Raw genomic sequence first — 14379 nt, 5'->3', positions numbered from 1 at the left:
TCTACAAAAATAAGAGTTAAGGCAGATCATGGGACACATTTCCTCCACTGAGTCTGTTATTTTCTACATCTTTTCATGTACCATGGCCACTTACCACAGGTAGAAAGTTCAAATTGTAATGAACTTTTTAAAGTTTGTTCTCCAGTAAAGGTTTGCTCAATGTGTTGCATGAAGTCTAGCTGTAGCTTGGTAGCAACGAACACTGACCATGTGGATGTGGAGAGTGGATGCGTGTGTTCATGTGAAAACGGAAAACTCAACAGTGCGTTCAGTTCGCTCTGTTGTTTTACTCTATTTTCTATCCTCTTTCTTATTGTCTCTGCATGCTTATGAAGTCATACAGCCTCAGGACGAGCACGTTTTTGCTCAAGTTGAAACTCCTGTGGACTCGTCTTCACCTCGGTTTCCGAAGTCTGACGTAAATTTGCACCTACTTGCATCTAACTTACCATCTCTACAATTTGCTTCATGTTTATCTGAACACACCTTAAGATTTAGCTTAATTTAACAAGCAGAAACAAGTACTGTTGCTATGGATACTGGGAGTAGGGGGAAGAAAACAAACCAGAATGACTCACAATTTATGAGATCAGTTGGGGGTTTTTTGCCTCAAACTGCACAAACCTCTAGAATACTGCATGAGAAATGTTCTTAACCAAAGAACGAATCCTCTCTGTTAGCTCAGAGAGCGTAATTAGATATTAGCATTTAATGATCTGGCCAGAACCCTAAATTATAACAAGACGTTTTGCACAGAAATGGGCATGGAAGACATGCCTGTTTAAAGGTAAGGCTCCGACTTTGTTTATGGCTGTTTAATGAATATTGCAAAGGTTTGTTAGGCTCTGTGATCAATGCTTGTCATCAGTGTTACTTGGTGACAACTGATAGAGGTGGCAGACTGATGGATTTGGATAGAGAATGCATCATGTTGTTATTCTTGTAATATTTCAGAGAAAAATCACAAACAGTTGGTAGGAATTTATTTTTATCCTTTGTGGGTGATAAAGCATATCACATGTATTGACACAGTTTGGTGTGAGTGAAGCTTTGCCTGTAAACACTAATATGTCTAGCATCTGGTATATTTTCAGGGTAAACTTTTTATGAACATTTATGAAAGGATTTTCATAAATGTTGACATTACTAATATAATATCCAGACTGAAGTGGATTCTGTGCTCTTACCTTTAGCAATAGGCCAACAGTAGGAGTGTCATATATGCTAACGTTACTTTTTATGCTAACGTTATGTGTGTGGGTGCGTCTCTAGTTTTAATCTGGGCTTCCCATTGTTGGTCTGGGATGTGCACTGTTCATGTTTCACCATCTGTAGGGTGAACTTTGTGTAGCCTCTGTTTGCTGTATTACTGGTAGCAGCAGTTGTTTCTGTCATGTAAGCTAACTAGAGCAGACATGTGTCTAATGTGTGGCATGCAGTTAAGAAAATGTTGGGAAATGCAAGTATGAGTGGTGCAAATTCACCTCTAAAATGCAATTTTAGATACTTATTTTTATATTTAGATATAATACTGCTTACCAGCAAATTACATCATTTTTTAAGACTGAAAATGTCCATATATTAGCTATTAGAAATGTGTTTTTTACCCCTCGTTTCCTTGATTGTTTGTAAATGGGAAACCCGTCTATACTGGTTAAACTGTCATGTCAAACAATATTAACGACCTGTTGTACAGTATTTCCATGACCAGTATATAGTATATAACATTTTAATGTTTTCAAATGGCCTATTCAACTATTTTGCATGACTAATTACACATTTTTAAGGACCAAGACTCTCTCACTCTCACTTTAACTGTGTTTTATTCATTGATGTAACCCAAGATGATGGATTCTGAGATGGGAGAACTTTTATGAGGTACAAATTACAGGTGAGGGTCATTACAGATGATTAAGGGTGATCTAATGAGTTTAATCCCCACCTTTGTCTAATATTGGGCTATTACCTTTCCTCCCTACCAGCTTTTTAATGTTCTTGCCTTACAGCCTTTAACACAAATTAACTAAACTAACCCTCACCTCAATATCTCCGTGCTCTTGCTTTAATTTGCAGGTGACAGACCTGCAATGAATAGCTGTGCCAGGTAGCTGCTCGCTACTGACTGCACCTTTGTCTACTTGAGTGTTTATGCCATGTTCAAACTTTTAGATATCATTTAGCTACATTTAATGCTATCCTGACTTTTCATTGCATTTTCAGTTTGTGTGCATTTTCTGTTTGAAAAATGTGAAAAGGGTAGTGAAAAGGTGTACACTGGAGTGTAAAGTGTCACAATGTATAGATTACAGTGGAAATATTTCAGCATTTACAGCCAAAATGAATTAAATAGGATATTTGACATGCAAACGTTGGTGTCTTTGTCACTTGTTGCTGACATGTTGCCAAGTTATGTCTTGAGGTAATCATAATTAAATAATCCAGTATATTTTCGGCAAGCTAAAAGAGATGGTTCCTATGAAAATGTTTTTGCTAAAGTTAGGCCACTACTTTTTTCTATGGCATGTATGTCTCTCTTAGCATTAATTTGTATTGTAATATCAGAGTATTTGAAGTACAGTATACTTAAACAAGAATCATCACAAGAGTAGAGGTGGCTATTGAGGAATTTGCTTGTGAATGTAGTTGTGGCACTAAAACATGCTCTCACATTCCCCGTAGAGTAAATGTAACTTTAAATAATGGGAATCTGAGATGATTGTATAGCTAGGCCTAATGAAAGGTGGCAAGGAGATGTTATAGTGAAAAGTTTGTTTGTAGTTTTTTGTTTGGTTTTAAGGCTTGTGAGAGCAACTGTGAGTTATTAACAGTAAGTTGATGTGGGCAAAGCAAGTTTCAACATTTTAACTGGGCAGTTGAAGGGCAGAAAGTTGCTGTGTTATTGAAGAAGCCAAAGGAGGACACTGCCCTCTGCAATGCGTTTGGCATTTTACAGAACTAGGTGTACTGTACACGACACTTCTAATCTCTACTGAAATTGCTGCCATGTTTAGTTTGGGGGTTTTTTGGACAATGACACAAAGGAGGTGGAACCAAAAGGCAGCTTTCAAGTCTGTCCTGTCTTTGCTCATGATGACCTGGGAGACAATTCTCTCCTTTTGAAGTGCATCAGTTGTGTCTGAGTGCTTTGTTATGCGTAGTGGCTGCAGGGAGGACCTCAGGAGCAGACCCCTAGTTCCTCCATTTCATTTACTTTCAAGAAGGGTGAAGGGTAAAGCCACTGGAATGATGAAACACAGTTACCCAGCTCTCATTGTTTTTAAGGGGCGCCTGTATGCGTTCACGTTTCTCTTTAACTCTGAGCGCAGGGGGAAATTATAATTAATCTGTTAATGACAGTCGGGGCTGTCATAAGCTCGGGGAGTGTATAATAAATTGCTGTAATAAAAATTAAGATTGCATGCATCATTGAGGCCTTCAGAGGGTTTGTTTAATGTAGTTACAAAAATGGTAGCAGCTGATGTGGCGTCCACTGCTCTACCAGGAGAACGCTAATTTCTGAGTGACACTTAACCTGCTGTAGCTCAACCACAGCTGAGGGAGGTTAGGGGAAACCTAATGAGTTTTTCCGCGTCCCATTTTGAGAACCACTGAACTGGATGGCCTGGTTTGTATCTGAAAGGCAAAAAAAAAAAAAAAAGAACTTGCATTGTTCATGGGAAATTAATTAGACCCTCTGAAAATCTAGCCAATTCCAAATTTAAGTAAAAGAATTCATTATGGTCTGCCACTCTGGACAGTGAATAGTTGGTCATCGTTTCTGAGGGCTCAAACTTTGGACAAATCACCACATGCTCCGAAAAGTCATGTGAGGGTTAAAGGTTAGGTTGTTCACTTGTTCTTCTTCCCCTTAACTGGAACATGAAAGATGCTGCATCGTCTGTAACGTGCACTCTAAGGGGCACCGAGTAGTTACAGCAGCAGAGGACTTCCTCTTCTTTGATGAGAGACAAAGCTTCCTCTGTGGTGCAGGATCCCATTAGAGGAGAGCCCTCGACTTCTGCCCCGGAGGAACAAAAGACCTAATGTTAAGCATTGTTGCACATTAGTGGATTATCATTTTAGATGATGTTAGAGCTGCCTAACAAGGATACTCCTCCATGACTGAGATCAGCATCTTTTTGCACACCCATGTTCATGCACACTATCCAGTTCAACTGCTGACATTAAGAGCAGAGGTTGGCTGACCGGCTTCCTGTCTAGTGACCATGGCTGTGTCACCTCTTCTGACTCTTTCAACCAGAAATATCTGTCAAGGAGGAGACTAGGAACCTTATCTTTGGTTGTGTTGTTTGGGACACAAGGGGCCTCGTTTGGGGTTTAGCCTGCGGGCAAGCTGGTATATTGCACTTGTAGCCTGACACCAGTTGACACAGCATAGTTGCCCAGGTCACCCTACAAAAACATTGCTCTCTCTCTGGATGAAGCCACCGAACAATGGAGATATTTTTGTTGACTGACAGCCCACGGTGCTCTAATTGAGACTGAGCTCACTCGGCTCGCCGCGTAAGATTTCGCAGTGAACTTTAAAGCGATAACATCCTTCCTGTCCTGCTGTTCAACTTAGCAAGAGTCTTGTTCTGTTAAATGATGTGTCAGCTCTCTGTTAAAAAATACAACACAATAAAAATGTCCAACAAAGTTCAATTCTTCATCTTTTACCAAAAAAAAAATCAACAACAGAATACACAACAGACCACATAACTAAAACTTTCAAAGGCAGGGATTTATGTTACAGTCGTAGCCTGGGCTTTCAAAGCAGTAACCAGATGTCTGTGACTGAAACATAAAGCTTGTGAGCCGAGTCTAATAGGGCCTCAGTGGAAGGTAGACTGCAGCAGCAGATCCTCCACTGTGATTCATCTCTATTGTTTTGCTGGTTTGTTACCTTTCTCTCAAAGAGCCTATTGCTCCCATGGCTCCCACAACAATTATCACCCACTCGTCTCTCAGCTTGTCTGATGACACTATATTGTTGTTCGGGCTTATTTCCTCTTCTTCGCCACCATCCTCCTTATCCTTGTATTTACCTTTTAGGTTGTGCCATATTAGTCATATATAAACCTGTTACGCATCATCCACCGGCCATGAAAGATAATTGTGGACCAAAAGGAGCAATGGGCTTAATTTTCCAAATTAAGTGAAACTTAATAATACTCACCTAAATCCTGGCAGTGATTAATGGCTGTGAGAGGACTAGGCAACGGTGTTACGTACATACAGGTCAACTGCTTTGTGTGATAGATAAACAATGCATTATTTTTGCTCTATAACAAAACTGTTAGGTATTGGAAAAACATTAACAATTATTACACGGTAGACATTAAGAAAATGGAATAGATAAACATTATTGTACTTATTGTAATTCTAGTGTCACTTAAAAGTTTCCTTCTAAGGACATATGAGAAATAAATAGGTAGTGTACACTATATATGAGACCAAAGCAGCAAGCACCACCCCAATGGACCATCCACTTTTTCATACATTTAGGGAAAATATAATCATTCTTTTTAATTACTGCACCTAGGCACTCTATTAAAATTCTAATTCACCTCATCCACCTCGATTGATCTGTTCACAGTGGGTGGCTGTGGTGAAATGCACTGTATAATATTCATGCTGGTACGCCTTGGTTGTGCTGTGTGTCAGAAGCCATCTTGCAGCGAATCCCTCACCCACCTTGGAGCGCAGCCTGTGGAACTGATGAGGTGAAGAGCATTGCTCTGCAGCTCCATGCTAGTAATCACAGGACTGAAGAAACACATACATCATCTGCCACACAGGTTGGCATGGCGAGTGAAAAGCCTTCACATCATGTAAGATGTTGGACAAATGATGTCCATACGTGTGTTTGTCTCCTCACAGATGGCTGTGCATCTTCAGTCAGGAAAAAGCTGAGCCTGGCACTTATTCCCCTCCCCCAATCCACTCCTCTTGCTCCCTCTTCCTCTCTCCCTCCATCAGTCTTTTGTAGCATGTCCCTTTTTTTCCCGCCTCTCCTCTGCAGGAGGTTTGATATTGGCAACACAGTTAGTGCCCTCCACGGAAATAACAGTGGAAAAGATGACATAAATTATTTGCCAATTGTTTGACACATGCAGGGCATTGTCCTTGCTATAATCATCAGCACTCTGTCACCTGAAGGTATGAACGGTGCCACTGCTGCTTTGTGTCTCTCTGCTAAGCCTCTAAGGCTGTTCGGAGCTCCTGCTCTCTTCAGTAAAAAGTATACCAGGCACCTATCCTCCTAGCAGCAAGGCGGGAGGATGGTGGAATGAATCACAAGCTTTAAATTGCACAGCTTCTGCATTGACATTTGCAGATGTGCAAGTCTAGTATCGTCTAGTACTTATACATATTGGTGCCATTGTCTCACTGTTGTTGAAATACTGGTAAATATTTAATATCGCGCATTCATGAGGAACAGCAGGGACATTTAGTGACCAGACCTCAGGGGATATTGAAATAAGCCTGTCTTAATGGCACTGCAGAAAACAAACTGAGTTTTCCTCCATAGTGCTTTTCTTTGAGAGATAAATGACTATAAATATTTTGTCCAGAACAATCCTAAAAAGCTATTTTAATTTAAACACAAACATACTGCATGCTAAGATCAACTAAGGAGGATGAAAACTGCAGCTGGTTTGAAAATTAGATTGATTTTGTAACTATTGTGGAATTATCAATTAAATGATTTGACAGATAATGACGATATGTTTCAGATAACTGGACTACAACTAACTTAATCTATAAGGATATTCTTAGTTGTGACTTGTTTTCCAATTTATTAAAGGGGACGTATCATGCACATTTCCAGGTCTATATTCATATTCTGGGGCTCCAGTAGTATATCCTTGCATTTATCTTATATTGGCACTTTAAGGCCAATTCATACTTTCCATGTCTGCATGGCCGTGAGTGTTGGTCTGCGTGACGTAAATGTCATCATCCGCCCATATCCGCGAGCATCCGTGTGGCTCCTTTGTGGTCGTCCGCGTGCAGCCCAAAATTTGAGACTGTGTGGACTGTATGCATAGCAAGCTTGTCAATTGCACATGTGAAAAGCAAACAGGAATGCTTGTCTCGTCTACTGTACTGTATTCCTATTGTCATTAAGCTGTCACTTTTCTTTTTTCAACTTTTTCTTGTTGTTCAGCAACGCACAGGAGCTCCTCAGGAGCATTCAGACTGAAAACAGCCCTGTGTAAAACAATACAAGGGGCTGTGTTGGTGTGGGCGTGTTGTTTAAAGTGCCGGTGAGACAATGAAATACGATCCAGCAAGTCTGGTTGGAGTAACAGATTATTGCATTTAAAGGCTGATCAGAGAAACACTGAACCACAGTTTGTAATACTCACAAACTGGATTTTACTACTCTGGAAAGTTATCACGCTGCAACTCTGTTTACTAGCAAGCACATGTGGAACGTGTCTGTGTCAGCAGACCTCAGAGCAAAGTATGAATGGAACTGCGTGCATGCCTGCAAGAACACAGCTGTCCGCGGAACACGGAAAGCATGAATTGGCCTTTATGCAGCCTCTCAGTTCAGCATCTGACTGCAACAGGCTGTTTTAGGTTCTGTCTCTTTAAGCCCCCCTACCCTTAGGAACTGACATCAGACGTCAGAACTGATCTGACATCACTTTGAGGAGGAATTAGAGGTAACATTGCAAACAAACCTTTCAGAGCAGGCTGAAGTCTGGGCTTTTGACTTGCAGGGAGCATTTTTAAATACATTCACCTCATGTTTTGGACCTTGGACCATATTTAACATAGACATCTGACATCATAACAGTAAAAAAATAACAGTCAATCACAAAAAGCATGATATGTACCCTTTAAATCCAACTTTCTTGTAAAATAACCAGTGTACTTACAAGCCCATGAGGCAGGAAAAACATTGAATGAGTGTGTATTTGAATATATAGATCACAACATCAGCAGGTGATCTTTATCCTAAAGTTACCTCTCAACGCAGTCCATTACCGACTTGATGTTGTATTCCTATTTAGATGATGTTACACTACATGCTATGACAAGGTCAAAAACTTGTTTAGATCCAACTTTGCAGACTAGAAGCACATTATTACTAAATTTATTTAGCCACGCACACTAGAAACTGCCTCAACTGTTGTAAATAATAGAAATTTATGTGCCTGTATTGTAGCACTTAAAGAAAGAATAATAGCAAAAATAAACATAACTTTAGTATAGTAATACATTATTCAAAATATAAAGTGTTGTATGAACTTCAATAATATCAGACCATAAAACATGTGATAACAGCATATACAAATATGTATTTAACACCATCAAACAAAAGCTAAATCACACCTGACAGTGGTGAATCTGTCCAGGCCTGCTCAGCAGTCTACAATCAGCAATGATTGACATCAAACATGTAAACAGAGTCTTCCATCATTTTTCCTCAGGCAGGGATGTTATTCTCAGCAGTCTATGCAATTCCATTAACAGTGGTGGCTGCCTACGTGAGAGAAAGAGAGACTCAGATAGAAAAACAAGGTTTGTTTATGTGTATGAGTGCTTGGCTTATTTTCAAAGAGTTTTTCAGCGTCAGTGTGAGACAGATTTTAGTTAGCTCATGTAAAGACTATCGTTATTAAATTGTGGATGGTGATGCAATGCAATTCATATAAAGCATCCACGGCAAACAAAAAAATCTCCAAGTGGCTTGATTTCAAAAAGGCACGGGCTCACGCACATTGCATGCACAGTACACAGCACATTATGGTGCATGGATATGAGATATAGTGCTGGATCAATACGTGATTTAGCTAGATGAAGAATGATGTGCAGCCCAGAAGAGGAAAATACAACAACAGACGAAAACGGTCCCTCCTCATGAAAAATGCTCATTATCAATGGGGGAGGTGTTTTGTCTAGATGTAATGAGATACTGTCATGCTGTGGTACAGTGCAGAACAAGCAGAGCCACCCCTATGCAGCCTGTACCATTCTATAATGTCCTTGCCCTTGATCAGTTCCCGCTGCCTTCAATTGCACCGAAACCCATTATAAATTAATCACCTCATCTTGCAATTTGCATAAAACACACACAGCACCATTTCCATTCACCTCTATCTATGAACTGGATTAGGAGAAACTGCATTAAATGGCACATTAAAGAAGAGGAAGCTGATCTGTGGCGAAAGGCGGTAATTCGGTGACAATGGCAGTGCAGCAATTCCTGTGAGCGGTATAATTAATGTATGCCTTGCAACCATACATGGGGAAACAGCTCAGTGTATTTGGGAGCAAAAGGGAAGAAATTTCTCCCACGAGTCCTCCAGTTCCCTCCTGCTTTCTGTAATTTCTTCAGCATAATACAATATGATCAGCCATTTTTGCTACGCTCTGACAAATATATGCATACAGAACTATATTGAGATTCCAAAGAATTTGCCGATCTTATCTTTGATGTTTTTTTTGGCTGCACAAGGCAGTGAGATGTGTACCTGCTTACTCAAATTATAACAGATTTGCCCTAGAGTGATGAGGTAATCAGCTATCCGAAAATGCCTAGCTATTACTCAGACAACGAGGAGCCAGTCACGACAATAAGCTTAACTGAAGGACTGAAGATTGATCACAGAGGTCTTATTTAGACAAACACGACTCTGAGAAAAAGGCAATTCATCTGATCTGTCTCGGTGTATTTTCTCTATGAATCAGCAAAAATAGTGAGGCCATCCCTGACTTGGATTAGAAAAAAAGTGCATAAATCATGTAATTAGGTTGTCAAAACAACATCTGATCTTTGCGCAGACACTTTTGTTTACCTATAAAAAAAAGTACTTTCATCTTTACGCTCTGCTTAGATGTTCCTAATGAATCTAGTTTTCACACCCCACACTTGCCTCCTGAATTATAAGCAGAACATGAACTTTGCATCCAAATCAAATAATCTGCTGCATTTGCAGATGTTAAAGCTAGTTTTTGATGTGGAACTTCTTTTGACCAATATACAAATGTAAAATAAATACATAAATAAATAATGTGCAACCATACATTTGAATATCTGCACAGTGTAACAGTGTTTTCTTCTGTTAATTGGCTCTTAATTTTCTCCCACTACACATATAAAATACACTAAATAAAACTAATAAAATATTTGAGGACAGTGGGCTGAAAAAAGGAGCAAAGTGCATGCAGTATAGCTATGAAATGCTCCGACTGTGTAACGGACATCAGGCTTGTAAAGCTGCCTGCCCAACAATTTAGTTTGGCAGTGAGGAACCCATATTAACAACACAACAGTAGTTATTCTCCCAGTGCTTTCCTAAATGTCACAGTTTGCATTTGTCAGATTGCAATGTATCACTTAGAGGGGGGTGATGGGAAACCCTCCAAGAGTAACCTTGAATGGCAGCCAATCGGCACGAGACCAATGGCCTCCCATTCCTCTGCTTCACTGCACTGCACTGCACTGGTGCTGCGCTCTACAGTATATTTAAACACATGCCGACACCCAAGAGGAGGAGAAATAGCACCTGACCCCTTGAAACTGATACCCTCGCAAGCAAGGGAGAAGGGAAATTGTTTAATGAAGATGGATCACGGTGATGGCTTTACATTTCATTTCTTAACAGCGGGCATACGGCTTTATTACAGCCAGTCCTCACCTTTGTCCTCTCCCTCTCAGACGAGGCACTCAGGAGGCTCTGTGTACTCACTTTAGTTATGGTTTTAGTGCCTTTTTTTGGGAGGTGTGTGTATGTGTGTGTGTGTGTGGTGTCTGTTGCCTCTTTAATGCAAAAATCTGCCTGCATTGTAGAACTTGCTTAGCTGGCTAGTCAACAGGGAAATGTTGACAATTCAGCCCACTTCCATCTGGCCACATTCTTCCTGGTCTAGCTGCTCTGTGAGGTCTCCTGTGAAATGATGTCCTCTATCAGCACTGAATGTCACAAACCCTACACCATTATTGCAGGATAGGATCCCCGCAGACTGGGTGGAAGGAAAGGGATTCAGTGTCTCTTTTGTACCTCATTCGAGTGGTTCCCTCCCCCATATACTGGAAGTAGAAAAATTCAATACAGTAGCAGCATTTTAATGCCATAACATGCATCAACTGCAATATCTTAAATGACAGCCATGTCTCCTAGAAATTATATGTATATACTACTAAATTGCAACACAAAATATAGTTTTACGTTTTCGGATTACGTTTTCTCTGAACATAATGAGAAAATGTTGTTAATTAACGTATCTGGTAAGTCGCAAAAATGCTGATACTGAGTATATGACTGAAATATTCAGGGGTTTTTTTCCCTGCCAAGATATCCAGTCTTGCAGTTCAGTATCTGCTGGCAATAACTATAAAGCATTATTTGACTGTTTTAAAAGCCATGGAACAGAGTGTTATAAGTGAAAAAATGGTTAAGAAAAACAGTTTGCTTGGATTGAGGTGGGAATTTGCACAAAACAAACTAGCTTGTGCGACATGTTGTCTGACCACAGAAGGCAAAAGTGTTTATAGCTGTTCCGAATGGGGTGAAAAGCCTGCCGTCATAGGGAGGAGTGAGACAACTATTTGAATGTGAAGATGATGGCATGCTCTTTCAGACTGTCTTTCCTGGAAGGCATTAGTGTTGTGCTCTGTTGTACACATGAAGAGTGAAGAAGAGTTTGAGAGACTTTGAAACCTGCATGCCAAAGATGGCCTGCAGAGAATGAATGTGATTGTCAAATTATCAGTTTTGGAAGGTTACAAAAGACAGAAGGTTCCCAAATCCGATTTTGGAAAAGTATGGGATTTCTCTGAATTTCGTCTTGCATCACATAGAGACACTATTTTACATAAATAACAAAAATTAAATATACATGGCAAAACAATAAAACATTCTTAAAGAAGCAACAAATCATTATTACAAACTAACATTTGCACATTCAAATGTTACAAACATGTAGCTGCGATGCAGTCAAATCTCTATGCAGGTATGCAGGTAAAACACTCCAGCTGGGTGCATTAAATCAGATTCCTGGTGTACTGAAACCCATACTCTGATTTGAATGAGAATGAGAAACAAGGGAGGTCTGTAATCTGTTTGGTCTAGCCTGTGGAACTCTAAATCGAGTGTTTGCTTTGTCACAAAATTGTCTTTCATCATAGGTTGAATTCGACTTGTCTGAGAGACTGAATCAAGATGTCTACACTGTAATCTACTCTTAGCTCTGACCAGACATCTACAGTTGATGACCTTAAGTCAGAGTCATCACAGGCAGTGGTAGCTTCTGTGCCATCAAGTTCAGCCACTCTAAAAAAGGTCATGTAAAAGGAACCAGCTGTATTATGCTATAAATAACAGCAGCTTGACAGGAACGGCTGTGGGTTTGGGACCAGCTAAGGTTCATTCTAACTGCATGCTGAGTGTTCCCCTTAAAAGGAGGCTTACTACAATGACAACAGCTCTTTAAACCATGTTATAATTTTGGATTTAATTTGGAAACCTATAGCATGGCTATCATTTTATTTATTGTGCAAGTATGGCAATCATACATGTGATCAGCTCATTTGCACACAGAGCAGTGTGATGGATGTCTGAGATGGAGCACAGTCTACACCTCTGAACTCTGGACCAAAGGCCAATGGTTCAAATGGACAAGACAGCCCTCAGGCAGAAAATCTGAACCCTTCTCACCAAAGATGACAGAACTAAAGTGCATCAGCGGTGCAGCATTACACTGAAACAGAGCAACCCACTACTTGTATTGAATATTTTTACATCATAGGGAGATTTTAATCCACTTATGGCACCAAACATTCTGAGGATTTGAGGCTGTGCAGAAACAAATTCAATTTAGCACCACGGGTAATTCATTTTTGTCCCGTATATCGAGATATAGATGGACATGGAGGTATGCTAGTTCCTCATAGCAAGTTAATTTTAAATGAAACTTAATGGAAGTTTCAGTCATCAAAAAACTCCTAAACTTGCTCTGGTCATGAACCAAGGGGAGCATTTGTCTGATATAACAGAGATATATGAGTCTTACAGTACACAGCTCGCTAGTCTTAATTAGGTAGTGACCATCAAATAGGAATTGTATCATCACATTGGTAAGTGTACCACAATATGCTCGCCCCTAACCTTATACATTTATGAATTTCAATATTAACAGGGGCATAGAATACTTAGAGGAATAATTAATGCCAGGCTAAATTGAGTTTGAAAGGCCTGTGGTTTACCGTGTCATTGGTGCACACTGTCAGCCATTTGCAGTGGCTGAGGGACTGGGAGGGTCAGTGTGTAATGTCCATGCGATGAGTAGTGCTGCTTTACGACTTCCATTTGCTCCAGCATGGGCAGCCTTCCCACCGGTCCTCTTAAATGACGCCTCTCTAATGTTGCATGGAAGAGCAGAGGAGGGTAATGTAAGTGGAGATAGGGGAGCCACTTGGGTAAAAATTAAAACACGATAATTGATAATATTTCAATGTATCTTAACGGAATTGCTCCATATTATGTTCAAGAGGATTATCAATGAATAATTAATAGCGCATACAAGTATTTCATAATTGAAAGACATGAGCGTTAGATGCTGGTCTGCAGGGTGTGGAAGCAAAATTAACGTATAAAACTGCAAATACTGATTATGAAAGTAACATTCAAATCATGAGCAGTTTAAATGCAAGCTGTGTTTTTTTTTGTTGTTTTTATGGATTAAATGTATCAGTGTTATGAATTAGTTATTATGGATGTAATGTTAAAAGCTTCCACCATGTTTCCAACCTGTTTCCCCACCTCTTCCACATTATTACCACAATAGCATTGTGATTAGAGGACTCTCATCTTGTTAACAGCCACACTTCCTGAGTGCTCACAGTGGCACAAACTGAACCTCTCATAAATTCATAATGTCCTACTATACAGTATGTCTTCCATGTGTGTCTGAATGATATGAACTTTTTAACCTCCAAGCTATTAGCAGCACACTTTGTTTTGCAAAGGTATGCTGCTTTACACTGTAGGTGGACTATAGTGCAGGTAATGGGTTAATAGTTGTCCAGGCATGGATGAACTAAAGGAGTCATTAGAGTCAACCCCACAGTGTCATGGTGCTATAGGCTCTGGCAGTGTTGTGCTTCGGAAGTAAAATAATTGCAGGAAGAGAGGGACCCGGCTAAATCATGCCTGTCTGGGGGAGAGAGGGCAGCAGACAGGAGCTGGACTATTCGGCCGTGATGCCTATAAGTGCATTTCCTCCGCTGTGCCCCCACTGATCCAGCTGTCCCTTATATCAAAGATGCTCTGTTTATGTTTGGAAATCAATTGATATTGTGCATGATGGATGAGCTGCTGGCAGACCTGCCCTCTCTTTGGAGAGGAGTCAGAGGTG

General features: G+C 40.2%; 1 long non-coding RNA gene across 1 annotated transcript; it reads left to right on the top strand.

The window, feature by feature from the left end:
- Nucleotides 1–1125: 1125 nt before the first annotated feature.
- Nucleotides 1126–3634, top strand: LOC122992461. Its single transcript, XR_006406055.1, has 2 exons — nt 1126–1891; nt 2074–3634. It is a non-coding gene; the product is annotated as an uncharacterized LOC122992461 (long non-coding RNA).
- Nucleotides 3635–14379: the final 10745 nt, after the last annotated feature.

This window comes from Thunnus albacares, chromosome 11 (assembly GCF_914725855.1).
Source record: "Thunnus albacares chromosome 11, fThuAlb1.1, whole genome shotgun sequence".
NCBI lineage: Eukaryota > Metazoa > Chordata > Actinopteri > Scombriformes > Scombridae > Thunnus > Thunnus albacares.
Note: the sequence above shows the minus strand (reverse complement) of the source record. Positions and strands in the feature narration are given on the sequence as shown.